We start from the raw sequence: 15,666 nt of genomic DNA on the forward strand, positions 1-15,666 counted from the left end.
GGGGATATTCTTATTTGCATATTGTTAATGTCGGTTACCAGGTGTTCACCATATGAATGATTATTTTTGTCTCTATGCATGGGACGTATATTTATGAGAACTGGAAATGAAATTCTTGTGGTCTATTAAAATGATGGAAATAAATGATTATGATAAACTAATGAACTCACCAACCTTTTGGTTGACACTTTAAAGCATGTTTATTCTCAGGTGTTAAAGAAATCTTCCGCTGTGCATTTGCTCATTTTAAAGATATTACTTGGAGTCTTTCATAGCATATTTCGAAGAACGTTGCATTCGAGTCATTGAGTTCATCAAAGATTATTATTAAATCAATTTATAGTTGGATAGTGGATATTATGAAATGGTATGCATGCCTGTCAATTTTCGATGTAAAGAAAGATTGTCTTTTAAAAACGAATGCAATGTTTGTAAAATGTATCATATAGAGGTCAAATACCTCGCAATGTAATCAACTATTGTGAATCGTTTATAATGTATATGAACGGGTCCTTTCAAATTTGGGGCCGCGGCGCGGCCTAAGCCGTGTCCAGTTTCTGACCTCTTTGGTCAAAATACGAAAAATGTTTGGCACACTATGGACCTCCGATTCACATGAGACTTGTTCTAACATGCTTATATATGAATAAAAACCTCAGAAAAATAGTTCGGGACCCGACCCGAACGTGTTGACTTTCGTTGACTTTGACCGACCAAAGTTTGACTTTTTATCAAACTTAACCAAATGATTATGCAACCTTCCTAACTTGTTTCTGTACTTGTATCTTGCATGAAACTTGACAATTTGATTCACATGCTACATAATCGAGTCGTAACGAGCCATAGGACTAATTAAACATCTTTGACCTATCGTGTTTACCGTTATTGATACGACCTATTGGTTTAGGTCAAGACTAGCACTATCCTTCGCACACGTTACTTTGTGAAGTACTTTTCATACGTGCACTCAAGGTGAGATCATAGTCCCATCCTTCAAACAACTTTTATGCTTTAAACTATGGGATGAGAAACATATACGTATCATACTTTTACACTTTGAACACAAGTACGAAAACGAACATTCCACGTACGGGTTTGAACAAAAAGCCTCAATTCAATTATCATTAGTTACACTTGCAGGGTGTAAACGTGAACTTATATTATGTGATCACATGGGCTTGACGAGCCTCATTCGGACGGTTCGCTACCGTTAACGGATGAAATATATTTTCGGGTCTAGTGTATGTTCTAACACTACGCGAAGGGTGCAAAACAGTTAAGTTTGATAATTGGGTGCCCGCGAAACAAATAACAACTTTGGAATGCAAATGATTTAGATAATCATATTATATTAAATCTTGTGGTTCAAATGCAACGTTTACTAAAACACCTATGATTTCACCAACGTTTTCGTTGAAAGTTTTCTATATGTTTTCTCAGGTCCTTGAAAGCTACTTGATACATGCTTCCGCACTCTTTTTGTTACTTGCTTGGATGTCGTGTATACATGCATAGATGGAGCGTCTTTTGACTACTTTAAATTGTGTCGCATAGGTTTCATTCGTACGTTAAACATTGTAATGTAACTAGTCTTTCGAACTACATTTGTTAACTTGAAACATCCTTTTTCTTATAAAATAAATGCGACATATTTTGGTCAAAAGTCATAATAAAGACTTATGACCACGCAACGGGACCGAAGTAGTCGGCGCCGTCAAACATGATTTGGTCGGGTCGCTACAAAAATAATCATCAAACATCTCATCCTCCATCTTATTATTGCACTCAATCCTTAATTAAGTAATAACTTGATTTAGGATCGATCATGCAACATTTAGCTTAGTCTGTTTAGGGATAATAGTTGGTCTATGATTATTATCTTTCTTTGTGTTAATATAAGTCATGAAACTTGCTGATAATACCCAATTTATATATATTTTTATTAGCGTTATCGGTTCTCGTAGTTATTGTTTTGGATGGTTTTGAAGACTTTTGTTCATGATTGGGCTTTTATGATCATTTGGGTTCAAGAAATATTTTCTGGAGCAATTTTATTGGTTTTAACATATCTTTGGGTTCAAAAGTGTGGATGATATTTACTACGCGAATGCGAGGTTCTTACTTTTCAGAAGTCTAGATAATGAAACGTAAAGTGAGGCGGTTGTGATGTTGGGCCGCTGTCTACTTAATTGTTGGCCAGACGTTTATAAGTAAAGAAAATGAGGCGACTATTTTACTTAATGTGTGCTAGTGGTAAATTGCACAAGAAACTGAGTCGGGGCCCGGATGTAATAAAATAAGTAACGTGGGGTAGATGTCTTGGGCCCTACCCAATTTCAACGACATAAAGATGGGACCAGAGTTTTTATAGGAAGTTTTTTTTTAATGCATCTCACAAGATATATATATACTCCCTCCGTCCCAGATTAATTGTCCCCAGACAAAAAACACACAGTTTTAGAAAATCCCACTAACTTTATTTCTCCACCAATGAAATATCTTCTCTCTCCAGATCCACCAATGAAATATCTCCTTTCCTTTCTATTTATGGAAGTAGACAATTAATTTGGGACATCCCAAAATGGAATACTGGACAATAATTTAGGGACGGAGGGAGTATATATATATATATATATATATATATATATATATATATATATATATATATATATATACTAGATTTAAGAGCCCGTGCGTTTCACGGGTACTCCTCAGTTAAATAAATCTAAAATGTCAAAGGTTATATCATGTTACAGAATAATAATGACAGTATCAAAAATATATAAATCATAAGAATTGAAAACGTTATAGTTGTCATCAAAGAACATCTGTGTGCCAATCAAGAAATGCGTCTAATTTCTTCGTTAGTACTATTTATGCAATTTGAAACATAGTTGTAGTTTTAATACATTTATCCAATACACAACTCAAACTTATGAATCGTTGAAAATATGTTGCAGATAAAGAGCTCGTGCGTTGCATGAGGACTCTTAATAATACAACACGGAAACGCAAAATGTTATATCTTGAATTAACCTCTTAATCATACAAATCGACCCATTTGACATGTTCAAGGGGAGGGGTTATAACTAATTTACCTCCCATGTCTTTTTTTACTGTAGCCATTGTGCATGTATCTCTGTGTCACCATCTCTAATATCTAAAACACAAGATGACTGTAAATTCCGTGATACTTCTCCATGTCCATCATGGTTTAGCTTTCTGAAAACCAAAAAGGAACGAATTAATAAAAAAATATTATTCATTTATCAATATATATATATATATATATATATATATATATATATATATACATATATATATATATATATTGGTAGGATCAAGGGGGAAGTAACCAATCGGGGGAAAGCAATTTTTTTTCTTTTCGTTTTTTGAAAAAACTTTGTTCACGAACATTATAGATTGGATGAAAATATGAACATTTAATAAAGACACTTTGTGATAAATGTTTTTATTTTGGTGGGAAAATGCTCGAAGAAGTAATATATAACAATTATCGTGTTTTTCGAGCGTATGTTGAGGTTTTAGATATTAGGGTTTATATATTATGGTTTATAGGGTTTAGATATTAGGGTTTAGAAATTTAGGGTTTAGGGTTTAGATTTAGGGTTTAGATTTAGGATTTAGATTGAGTTTTTAACACGAACGGTTTAGAGTTTAGGGTTTGGTGTTTTGGGTTTATAGAATAAACCGAAAACGCCAAACCCTAAACCCTAAATCCTAAATCGGGCTAAATTTTTCTTCACAAAATATGGAAAAAAAAAACGTTTACATTGTTCACGAACAATATTATCTTGAATGTTATTTTTGTCGATCGTTTTCCCGCCTAAATAATAACATTCCTCACGAAGTATCTTTTCTAAATGTTCATATTTTCGTGTGATCTGGATGCTGAAATTTTTTTTTTTAAAAAAACGGGAAAAAAAAAAATTTGCTTCCCCCCGCTTCCCCCCGATTGGTTACTTCCCCATTGATCCTGCCCCTATATATATATATATATATATATATATATATATATATATATATATATATATATATATATATATATATATATATATATATATATATATATATATATATATATATATATATGAGTATTCATGGCAGTGAAAAAAAATGAAGGACAAACAAAGCATGATTTGACTATTTACGGGTCAGAGTAATAAGATCAACCCTTGGTGCGTTGAACAGTTATTAAAAAATAATCGGTAAAAAGTTGTATTGTGCTAGCACTTAAGAACAAACAAAGCAGGAAATTCAAGCTGTCCGTTCAAGATGCACTTAGAGACGTGAAGGTAGCAAGATGTGTGAGTAACGAAGGTTAGGAAATGACACAACTTCCATTAAAGGTCTAAATGGGATGGGTTGGGGTTCGCCATCAAACTTTTTATCTAATTGATAGTACTTATGATAACTAATGAATTACTCTGTAACAATACGGATTAGAGAAAAACATAGATTTAAGAGCTCGCGCAATGCACGTGGACTCTTCAACAAACAAACTTGAATTTTAAAATGTTATATCAATTAACGATATGATAAAGATAGTATCACAAGTATTGTTGTGGTGAACTGTTCAAGTATTTTTGTTTTACACAAAACACATAGATTAAGGCTACTAAATCCAACAATAGGAAAACACAAAACACATCACCAACAGTAGCAGTAGCAGATTTATAAGTAACTACATCAAAAAAGTTGGATAACTAAAAACTTTGTTTTACACATAACACATAGATTAAGGCTACATTGTATTAAGAGCCCGTGTGTTGTAAGGCAGCTTAAAAATTATCATTCGAATATAATTACAATGTAGTTTTCGATAGTTCGTAGTCAATTACATCATGTGTCGCTGTAAATACAGCCCCGCTAGACGATGCATCACCTAACTATATAATCGTGTTATTACATGTAGGTTCTAAAGCCCATGCGCTACACGTCTATTAAAAATAACATTATAATTTAGCTATGGTTGGAAGATATAATGTACCAGACACATGTACTATGAATGTTGTAATCACAACATTTGTAGACGAAATATTCTTTAACTTTCTAAGCTATTCACCATATGATCGCCATAACCCTAACACACAAACAATCAGCCAGCCATCCGTGTCGTACAATTTTAACACAAGTCTCATTAGCCATCATGGAAAAGTGTTGATCATTACAGCCTAACTGCAGGGTTGTAAATGACTTGAAAATTTTGAATGTTTCGTCGACATGCTTTATATCTAGTCCCTGTATAAAGATAATATTATCATGAGCAAAAGTAAAAACAAATGATGGTGAGCCCGACGTAACCCAAGTAATAACAATTGATGGTGAGCCCAAAGAAATAAAGACCATAGCCAAACTCACCATCAAGCAAAGTTGAGTTTAACTTGTGGTACATCATCACGTATCTGAATGAATGAAAAAATATCAATTAATGATAAAATTACACCATCCTGTATACAAATCAAAGTCCAATCCCAGAATAAAAAAAAAAATAAAGAATACAATAAATATTGGTTGTGATATATCAAATAAGTCATAAAACAAACAAATATGATAGAGAAATTTTTGATGCAGATAAAAAACAATTTTTTTACTTTTAATAATTTATGGCTATGAGTATGAGTATATGTAATCTCACTATAATATCCTGAATATACAGTCACCTACCGTAAAGAATATTAGAAATTATTATAATGTACAGAATCTACAAACCTTAAACAAAAATTAAAAGAAACTAATAACAACAAACATGACTCCCACTATAAACTAAATAATAAAAAAACCACTTGCCTTAATAGCTTGCTGAAAACTCATTTTTGCACGTCCAACATCCATAATTATTTATTGAATATGAATAATTCACGTCATATAAAGCCTTACAGTTATTACCTTAAGCAGATACGCTCACATATTCACAAGAAGAAGTAATCAATCAGTTGAAATCTGTCTTATTCGGATTGCCATATCCTAATAATCCCATTAGATGTATTTAAAAACTTCTTATGCAGCTCCTTTTGGAATTGTGCACTGCAAATAAAAAACATAGAAGGCTATTATATTCAATGACAGCAAGTATATATACTCGTATAAAGAACGCATGGAGGTACCAAATTTCACATAATCAAGGTTTCAAAGTTTACAATAATGATCAGAAAAACATGAAATCATGTCAGAGGTGGCAAGACTAATCCAAACTACAAAACAGAGATCGGAGTCCATATTCAACCGATGCTCGTCAATTAATTTGGCCAACACTAAATCATACTAATTGAGTATTAATCATACGGGCCAAACACCAGGCTTATGCTTTTCTTATTTTGCCCATCTCTACTAAAGCTTGCTACTTAATCTCACAAAACTGAAAAGCGGAAAATCGTCTACTCATGTACCTAAAAAAAAAAGACTTTGTTGATGTTACTTATCTGGTATCCAAATCAAGCATATCTAATTACAAATTGAGCAATGGCTATATTGAATCAAGTATTTTTATTGCAGTAGACACAAATGTCATGTTTTACTTATCATATATGTGTAGCAAAAATGTTCAGCCTGTGAGTGTTACCGAGTAACTGCTAAGCATGTTTTAAAATAGGAAGACAATATAATTTTTACCTAAGATCTGGAGAGTTGAATAGCGGCATACTCGAACCATTAGTGTTACTCCATTTCCCATAATCATCATGAACCTGTTTTAAAGGAGAAGTCCGCATCAACTCATAATTCGTTCATGCACGTTTCTAGTGAAGTGTATACAAAATTAACACAAAAGTTAACAAACTACCAACAATTGAAGTTTTAAAATGGATGCATGAACTTCATACAATTTTATAATTCTGAATACAGACTCTACATCTTCTAGCACCAAAAAACATATAGCTAATTATCAAGTGAAACAATCTTATATAAAAAGAATTTACCATGCAACAACATATAAACACATCATAAATAAAATCAAGAGGTGACCACAAATAATATATAACAAATTCTAATATGAGTGAGTGAATACTGGAGTAAGAGATGAAAAGCACTTCAAACATTACTATTACTGTTACTATCCAAATGAAAGCAAATAAAGCATGATAGTACCGATACTTGAACATTTGTAACAACATCGCCATGCCTCGATCATCTTGGGATGAAAGCCGCATTATCACCATTCTAACATATTCGAAATGAAATGTCAAACGCATTCATAAATAGTCTTATAGATCATAAATTTAACAAAAGTTTTACAAAATCACTCACTTGGAAGAACCCTTTCCATGTGGTTGCTGATTGGAAGGTCCCGACCCATGTGCTACCCATTCTTCAGTATTTTGATGTCTCAACCTCGCTGCAATTTAAACTCTATCAGAAATGCTAACGTCAACTAACATTCAAAGCAGAATTCATTCAAATAATATAACACAAAAAGCTTCTGTATATCAATACCAACTGAAAAAAGATCCATACATTATATAAGTGAAGTTTCATAACCTATAACAGATATAGTTGAAATGGAAAGTTTGACAACCTCCCACACTCACTTTGACCCGTTTTGACCCAAACCCATGTGGGTGTTGACCGAACTCCACCCGTTTGCCGTTCTTAAAAAAATAACATACAAAATAGAAGTATTAAAGAAATTGATGTTTATACCTTATTTAGTAAACCCCTAATAAACCTTCTGAAATTAGAGCTCATGTTTTCAGGGTATTTTACAGCATCCTGGTAGTAGCAAAAAGATGAAGTTAAACATCACTTAATTGTTTTTCACCATGCATTTTGTATGATAAACACATACCTTAATGATATGTCGGATAAGTGCATATACTGAATTAGTGTAAAACGGAGGTTGACCAACAAATAACTCGTACGTGAATAATCATCAAATGTACTCAACCTAAAGAGTTTTACAGTGCACTTGTTGTGCACTTCATTTATCATTCAATAAATTCATTGAGAAAAAGCATCAAACAGTTGGTGTGCATAAACCTATCACTTATCATTCAATAAATTCATTGAGAAAAAACATCAAACAATTGGTGTGCAACATTTTATAGTCAATTCAGTAAACTCTTGAAGTGCAAACATAATTTATCATTCAAACAAAGTCAAAAATTAAACTTGAAAATCCAGCAATTGTTGGCAGATAATTTGAAGACTATTTAAAGTCAGCAATTAGGATATGTACAAAAACCATAATCATGTGAGACACAAATCAAGCACACGAAATCGGATTATAGTTTCCGTATTTAAGAACTAATGAACAACCGTGCAATGAAGTTAATTAACAGCGATTGAAGAGCATGATGGTATTTTAAAAACATGAATAGTAAATCATGAACGTACCGACCTCGGTTACTTGAACGATTTTGAATAGAAGCAAGTAAAAGCCGATCGATTTTGAGAATGGATCTGATTAGGGAAAATTGAATCCCTAAAATTGACTTTAGAACCCATGTACGTGATGTGTATCTTATAGATGGTGATTTAGGGTTGTAAATGAAGCGGATGCGCATATGGAGATACACGATTTTTCAATCTGCGTATGAAATCCCAGAAACCTAAATTAATAGCTACGTAAGACAACTGAAATCGTAGAGTACAAAATTACATACCTTTATGTTCAGGAAAAAGTTACAAATTTAGCGGTGATAGTGGTATCGCATAATACGGGCTCGTGAAGGTGTAAGCAATGGTGAAAAAGGCATGGAGGTTTTAAGTTTTTAAGACAGAGAAAAGAGGACGTTGTGATTAACCCTAAATAGATAATTAGAATGTTTCTGTGATTAATTAGGGACACGCGTCCCCTGTACGTAATTTACGAATTTTTTAATCTAAAATTAGGAGAAAATTAGCAGGGCTGAGGATGAATTAGGTGCTGCCACGTCATTGATTTATGTTTGTGATTTATGTGTATAGATATAGATAGATAGATAGATAGATAGAAGATATATATATATATATATATATATATATATATATATATATATATATATATATATATATATATATATATATATATATGTATATATATACTAGATTTTTGAGCCCGTTCGTTGCAGGGGTGTGTAAAAAATTATGAAAAAAATGTAAATTACAGTTCATATTGATATATAAATAGTGATCCAAAAAAATAGAAAAAGTATAAGAATTATTTAAGAGCGTGTGGTGTTGAAAAATTTTAAAAATGAGCCCGTGAGCCCGTGGTGTTGACGAATTTTATAAGTTCTTTTGAATTTAAGAGTCTGTGGTGTTGACAAATTTTAAAAGTGATTTTGAATGATGTTAGTGGAAATACATACAGACATACATACATAATATTAATTAGTACATAGTTATTTAATTAATTTAATTATTAACTACTCCTTACTAACTAAATTAATAATTAATAATTAGTAGAATAAAAAAAATATGTAGCTAAGATATCTATATGTACGGAGCAAAATCAATTATCCTACTAATTATATGTACGGAGCAATGTTTATTTATATGTACTTATATAAAATATTTTAAAGCTATTTAAAATTTAAAATAAGGATAAGTGTGAAAATGGAGTTTCATCATATTTTCTCACATTCCAATCATTCATGCGACCATAAAATTCTTACCATAATAGCATGCAATATCTTATCTAATTATATCTTGATTTACGGAGTGAAATTTTTTATTTTATATATTAAATTGTAATTTATACATAATATAGATAGATATATAGATATAATATATAGATATAAATATCCATAAATAACTTTCAACTACAATCAATAAAAACTTTTTGTTTTATATATGTATAATATAATATATATGTATAATATATATATATATATATATATATATATATATATATATATATATATATATATATATATATATATATATATATATATATATATATATATACTCTGTACCGTAGTATTATTTTGATTATTAGATTTTTAGATTAGGTTTTTATATTATCATTCGTCGTCAACTCATCCCTTCCCTTCCTCATATAAAGCATGGTGTTTACATCCAATATCTCAGACCCACGATCCCATATTTTTTCCATTCGCCACGTGTCTTGATTTTCTATTTTTTTTTTTTTTTCAACACCAACTAAAATTAAGGATTTTCCTCCGTTCCACATTAATTTTCATCGATCCCTCTCCATATGGTTTTGAATCAGTGGGTATCACAATTACGTCTTCTACGCATCCAAAATTAGAGTTGCACAATTAGGTCTTCAGATGCGATTGATAAAACACATCGGTTTCAAGAACTCTCTGGGATTACTATTCATCATCAATCATCAATTTGTAAGTGTCTTAGATCTTCAAATTCATATGCATCGCTTAAATCTGATTATGCAACCGTCGCAATAAATTAAATGATAATTTTTGCAAAATTAAATCGATGTTCATATGCGAAACGGAATGGAATATAACCTTTTTCTGTAATTTGTTGTATATTAGGTACAAATACAATGTGTTTGCTATAATTGACGTTTTGCTTTTTTATTTTATTTTCCTTCTTGCAGGAATGAAACGATTACGCGATGACGACCAGCGAAATCACTTTAAGGGTCTTTCAGTTTTGATCTGGTTTTGTTATCATTCGATTTTAGGTATTTTTCTTCTGATATTGTTTAAATTCTTAAAGACTAGGGTTTTTGTTTTGATTTTGTCGAATTGGGGTTTTTCTTCTTATTCTGTAAAGAAACAAAAATTTTGAGATTTTGGTTGCTCTTAAGAAATTGTTTATATTTTGTTTAATTTAAGATAAGGTTTAAATTTCCACCTTAATGGTAATTGTAGAGAAACAAATTGGCATTTTGTACACTCATGATCAGGAGCTTCTCCCTAGAATAAGAACCAAGAATCTATAAAGGTAAAGTTAAAAGTGTGTTGGGTGATATAATGTGAATATGTAATTGTTATGGAGTGTTTTAATGCTCGCTAAATCCTAATTTTAGTTTCTCCTTTTTCCATTATTGTCCCAATTTATTAACCCAGATTGATTGATATTTTGTTTGATTTATATTATCTTTTTTTGCATTTCGTTTATGATTTGATGGACACGGTATGGATGCATATATCATAAGCAGAGGCTTAGGATGTATGCCAGATTTAAAGGATATTAAGGAACCAGTGGCCAATAAGTTAAAGCTTAGACATTTTCACACATACAATAATAGCTTAAAATAGCTAACTGTACCCATGTCTTTTGGTACTAGACTGGGAGCTTTGGTCTCTTGAAAACATCTTGACAAATAAGCACTTGCAGTTGAAGTAATTGGTAACCGTTGTTGTACATTCAATGATGAAGTCATACTTCACACACAATAAATGGACCTTCGAATAAGTATGATCAAGAAGCAAGTATACCGACTGATAAGGTACATGATACTGCTACTCTGGAAACTGTTCAAGCCATTTCTTTTTTAATATTTATCTTTACTGTTTGTATCTGTGGTTAATACCGTTTTCATCGCCCTTTTTATTATTCAGTGATTGTTATATTAACTGTATGTGTATCAGTGTGACATATTGTTATGTTTAATGTATGTCTATCAGTGGAACGGAGGGAGCGAATACTATATTTTGTGCTTCTACAAGGTAACAAATTATTTGGCAAGTTGTGTATATAACACATTTCTGTTGACTGATTTTATTATACTTTGGCTAAGGAGCTTTTTAATGCTAATTTTGATTTTGATTATGTATGAGTCAAAGACAATAGTTAGTAAGCTAACCAAAAAAATTAAGTATAAGTCCAAATTTGTATGCTCAAAAGAAAGTCTTCAACTTTTCACAAAGTTCTTCATTCTTTGAGTTGTTTAAAGTTAAGTAATGTCTTTTTCGCGTTCTACATGATAAGAAAATATTAGTTACCATTATCACCTATAAAAAGGTTGAATAAGGTCATGGACCTTTATCTCCTGTCTCCATCCATGGTAGGTAGTAGTCTTCCATTTTGACTTTTTAATTCAAAACATCATACTTTTTACTTTGATATATATATTTTTTTCCATTTTGATGGCTGAGGTTTCAGCATGATTTGTAGTACTAGGGCAGTAGAAGACATAAAAAATACCACATAGGTAGCACATACAGACGCGTTGCATTGAGTTATTGATTGCACAAATCTGAATGACACATTCTATTTTTAGCTCAGGATATTATAGTCACACTAACAACGACCAAAAGCATTTGAATTAACTCTTTCATATTTCGTACAGGACCACCTTTTCACCTGCAAAGGAAAGATCCTAAAGATAGAGGACCGGACGTGCAACAAGAATATGGATGACATCAGAAACGGCATAGGTTACGTTAACCACGGGAGACAAGACGATAGTTATAGGGTATATATACAAACACCTTCTAACAATAGCTTAAAAAAAGTTGCAGGTACTGTTTCAAAGTCATCTTCCAGGATGACTCTAGAGAAGCCAGATTTACCTTCTTCGAAGAATCAGGCCAACCATGCCAAACATTGATATCACAGATTGAACCAAACAAACGCAACGATCTATCATCAAATATATATGCGTGTGTAATAAGAAGGCTGTTATTCATGATTCTTCTAATGGTTCGGTGGAGAAGACGGCCGAGCAAACTGAAAGCTTATCAGGTGACCATTGCATCCTTGTGAGAATACTCAGACACACATATACATACCCATTAGATATTAAATCAAGGGTTTTATTGTACTTTTTAAAGCTTCGAACCTACATTCTCTGGTATGAGAAATAAGCAGGTTGGTAATGGGTTTTGTAGTTCATCGCAGATTGCTTAAATAAACTTAGGGTGTGCGCCCTTCCACATGAAAATGAATAAGATACTGGTCAAACTGTCAGGGACCTCTAAGTAATTCAAAAAAGTTATTATTGACATGAACTTCAACAATATAATGATTCATATCCTAATTCATACAGATAAATTAGCTAACATTGTTCTGTGAGTTTGAAGTTCAAATATATATAGGTATTTGAAGTTTTTTCTAACAATGATAATGGCTTTACTTCGTTTGGTTCTATAATGTTAAACTGAAGATGTGGACCCAAGCGTAGGCTTGATGGTAATATACTTTCTAACGCATCTTTATATGTTACCATTATATCTAATATCATCTTTATTCTTATCTTTGTTTTACTTATCACGGGTTACTGAATTTCCAGGGATCAATTCCTTGCGACCAGTTGACGAGTTTAACATATTTCGTTGCCAAATTCATTCAAAGTGGTGAATCCTACACTAATTATTATATGGTAAGCATAAAAACTTTTGTATCTCTTCTAATTACCTCCTGCTTGATAATGTTAAGGAGTAATAGTAATAGTTTTTCTAATATGTTAATAGCATTATGGAGGAACCGATTTTTGACGAAATGATGACCCTTCAGTTATCTCACTAGAAAACTATCAAAAGTTTTAATTTTAGTCATTCCATGTATTCAGCAACAACTATTCATAATCACTTATGTTCGAGTAATAAGTGTGTCCCACTGCTTACGCTTATCATATATCTTTACAGGTGTACGTTTACAAGAACAAAAAGGTAGGCTGTTATGTTTTCCTCGCGAGTGATGATAAATCGGCTTTTGCAACAGTAGCTTTCCATAATCGGCATTATGATCTGCCTCCTTGGTCTGTTAGTATCCTCCCTGATCGCAAACACTTTGTTTAATTAATTCTGATTTATTTATATTCCACAAATTACCTTGACTAAGTAACATTAATTGAGCATTATTACAAAATGTTTTATTGCAAAATTGTTATATAGCTTATATATGTCTACTATCAAAACCATCTCTTATTTGCACTGATTAAATTTTAAGAGGATGGAAAGGAAGCAATTTTGATGTATGTTGTAGTGTATTTACATTAGTTTTACTGCAGGTTGATGTAAAACCCGATAAAACAGAAGATTATTGAGGTTAGAGTCGATCGCGAATGGTTTTCCCTGCAACAATTCAGGTACCATACAACAGTCTGCAACAAAGCAATATAGATACTCCCCCATCTATCACTAATGGGTATTTCGTATGATGGGTCAAAACAAATAATTACTTATTTTTTGTTTGAGATTGGCCAAGTCAGCTAGGGTAGACACGAGAAACACTTTCTAGTCCAAATTGTTTAAAAAATGCTATAAAAAATACGTGTAAATATGATCACATTAATATTTGAAGAAAAATCAAATTCTTTGATAATAAAGGAGTTTAGTAGGGGTTGTATGCCTTAGAAATAAACTTGGAAATTATGATACCCTTCAATCGGTTTCACGCCTTCAACTAACACAGTAGAAAGTAATTGGGTTGAAATTGTCATCACTGTTTTTAATACATGCCAAATGGGTAACAATGGGTAACAGCCTGATCCATCAGCACTTCTTTTGTCCTTTGTTGGGTGAGCAATTCCTCATTACGTAAGTTGTTTATATTCCAAGAAATAGGCGAAAGGTGTCACCAAATAACATATGTACGTAGATGTTAATGTTATGGTGAAAGTACAAGAGAACACATAAGTTTTTGTTAATTTTTTCTCTTACTGATGGTCCCGAATATTACAAAGGTCGCATCGTGCTTACTGTCTTTTAATTATTCTTGAAGGTTTGTGAGTTTTACAGCAGCCATGAAGATATGTTTAATGCGTGAAATATACCAATTTATAATAAAGTATAAGATAACATGAAAATTATGAAATGGTGATAACAGGTTCAGTTTTTGAAGTGAGATTTGATGCTTATACGATTCCGTTAGTACAGATGTATAGTTAACTTGATTATGCTGATTATGCTCGTGTAATTAGTATTGAAGTAGTTTTGTTTTATAAACAATAAGAATTGTATCCTTTTTCTGTACTTAGTTGGCGTTCTTGCTTAGAACTTATCAGTTAATCTCAAGTTTATATCACTTGATACTGCTTATATCGTTTATCCAACAGACCAAGTTTGTATTTTGGTACACTCGACGCACACCTGGAGTCCGGACTCAGACATCATATGAAGACAATATAAAACATATAATGGACTTTAGCATGGTAAACTTTCGTTGGTATACTTCACTTTAGATGCAAAAAAATGGTCGTTATCGTTGTTTTAACCCCGTGTGTTGACTCTTTATTTTTGAATCAATTACAGGTCGAAGGTTTTTACCACTATGTACATCTTAAAAATTTGAGTTGCTAAATGGGGGAGTCAAAGGCATGTCGGGTAGAATCAGTTAGGGGTGTTCTTCGGTTTGGTTTTCCATTTATTCGGTGTATTCGGTTCGGTGTATTCGGTTTTGATATTTTTTGGGCAAAACCGTGCAAAGACGGTCTAACATTGTTTTTTTTTTTTTTTTTTTTTGTGTTTCTTTACATTGTTTTTTTTTAAAATTGTGTATTATTTTTTTCAATAAATTCACATATTATTAATTTTTTTCAGACCATGGCTAAAAAATTTAAATCTGCAAATAAGGGAAGGAAAAGCCCACAGGATCATGTGTGGATTCACTATAATGGTTCGTACAAAAAATGTTTACCCATGTCTATTATTCAAGATAGGTTGATATTTCGTGAAGGCTGGAAAGAGTTAATTTCTGACTTACATTTAAATCGGGGAGATACAGTTATTTTATATGCACTTACCTTTCGGAATATAGAATTAATCATTTATAATGAAGTTGGCGATGAAA

The 15,666-nt window shown here is 31.9% G+C and overlaps 2 long non-coding RNA genes across 9 annotated transcripts; one reads left to right on the forward strand and one right to left on the reverse strand.

The window, feature by feature from the left end:
- Window positions 1-5,634: 5,634 nt before the first annotated feature.
- LOC139845044 (uncharacterized) lies at window positions 5,635-8,758 on the reverse strand. 2 transcript variants are annotated; one of them, XR_011758180.1, is made up of 5 exons: window positions 8,622-8,758; window positions 8,357-8,545; window positions 7,660-7,728; window positions 6,634-6,707; window positions 5,635-6,048 (listed from the first exon to the last, which is right to left on the reverse strand). It is a non-coding gene; the product is annotated as an uncharacterized lncRNA (long non-coding RNA). The 2 variants fall into 2 exon arrangements; XR_011758179.1 differs by having other exon boundaries at window positions 8,353-8,545.
- A 1,274-nt stretch (window positions 8,759-10,032) lies between these two features.
- Window positions 10,033-15,249, forward strand: LOC139840276 (uncharacterized). Of its 7 annotated transcripts, none has more exons than XR_011757318.1 (11): window positions 10,033-10,301; window positions 10,523-10,609; window positions 10,800-11,380; window positions 11,559-11,600; window positions 12,224-12,618; window positions 12,972-13,065; window positions 13,166-13,255; window positions 13,521-13,637; window positions 13,886-13,963; window positions 14,599-15,028; window positions 15,129-15,249. It is a non-coding gene; the product is annotated as an uncharacterized lncRNA (long non-coding RNA). The 7 variants fall into 7 exon arrangements; XR_011757319.1 differs by having other exon boundaries at window positions 12,224-12,311; window positions 12,396-13,065; XR_011757315.1 differs by having other exon boundaries at window positions 10,800-10,872; window positions 11,219-11,380; window positions 12,224-13,065.
- The last annotated feature ends 417 nt before the right edge of the window (window positions 15,250-15,666 follow it).

The sequence above is a fragment of the Rutidosis leptorrhynchoides genome, chromosome 4, assembly GCF_046630445.1.
Source record: "Rutidosis leptorrhynchoides isolate AG116_Rl617_1_P2 chromosome 4, CSIRO_AGI_Rlap_v1, whole genome shotgun sequence".
NCBI lineage: Eukaryota > Viridiplantae > Streptophyta > Magnoliopsida > Asterales > Asteraceae > Rutidosis > Rutidosis leptorrhynchoides.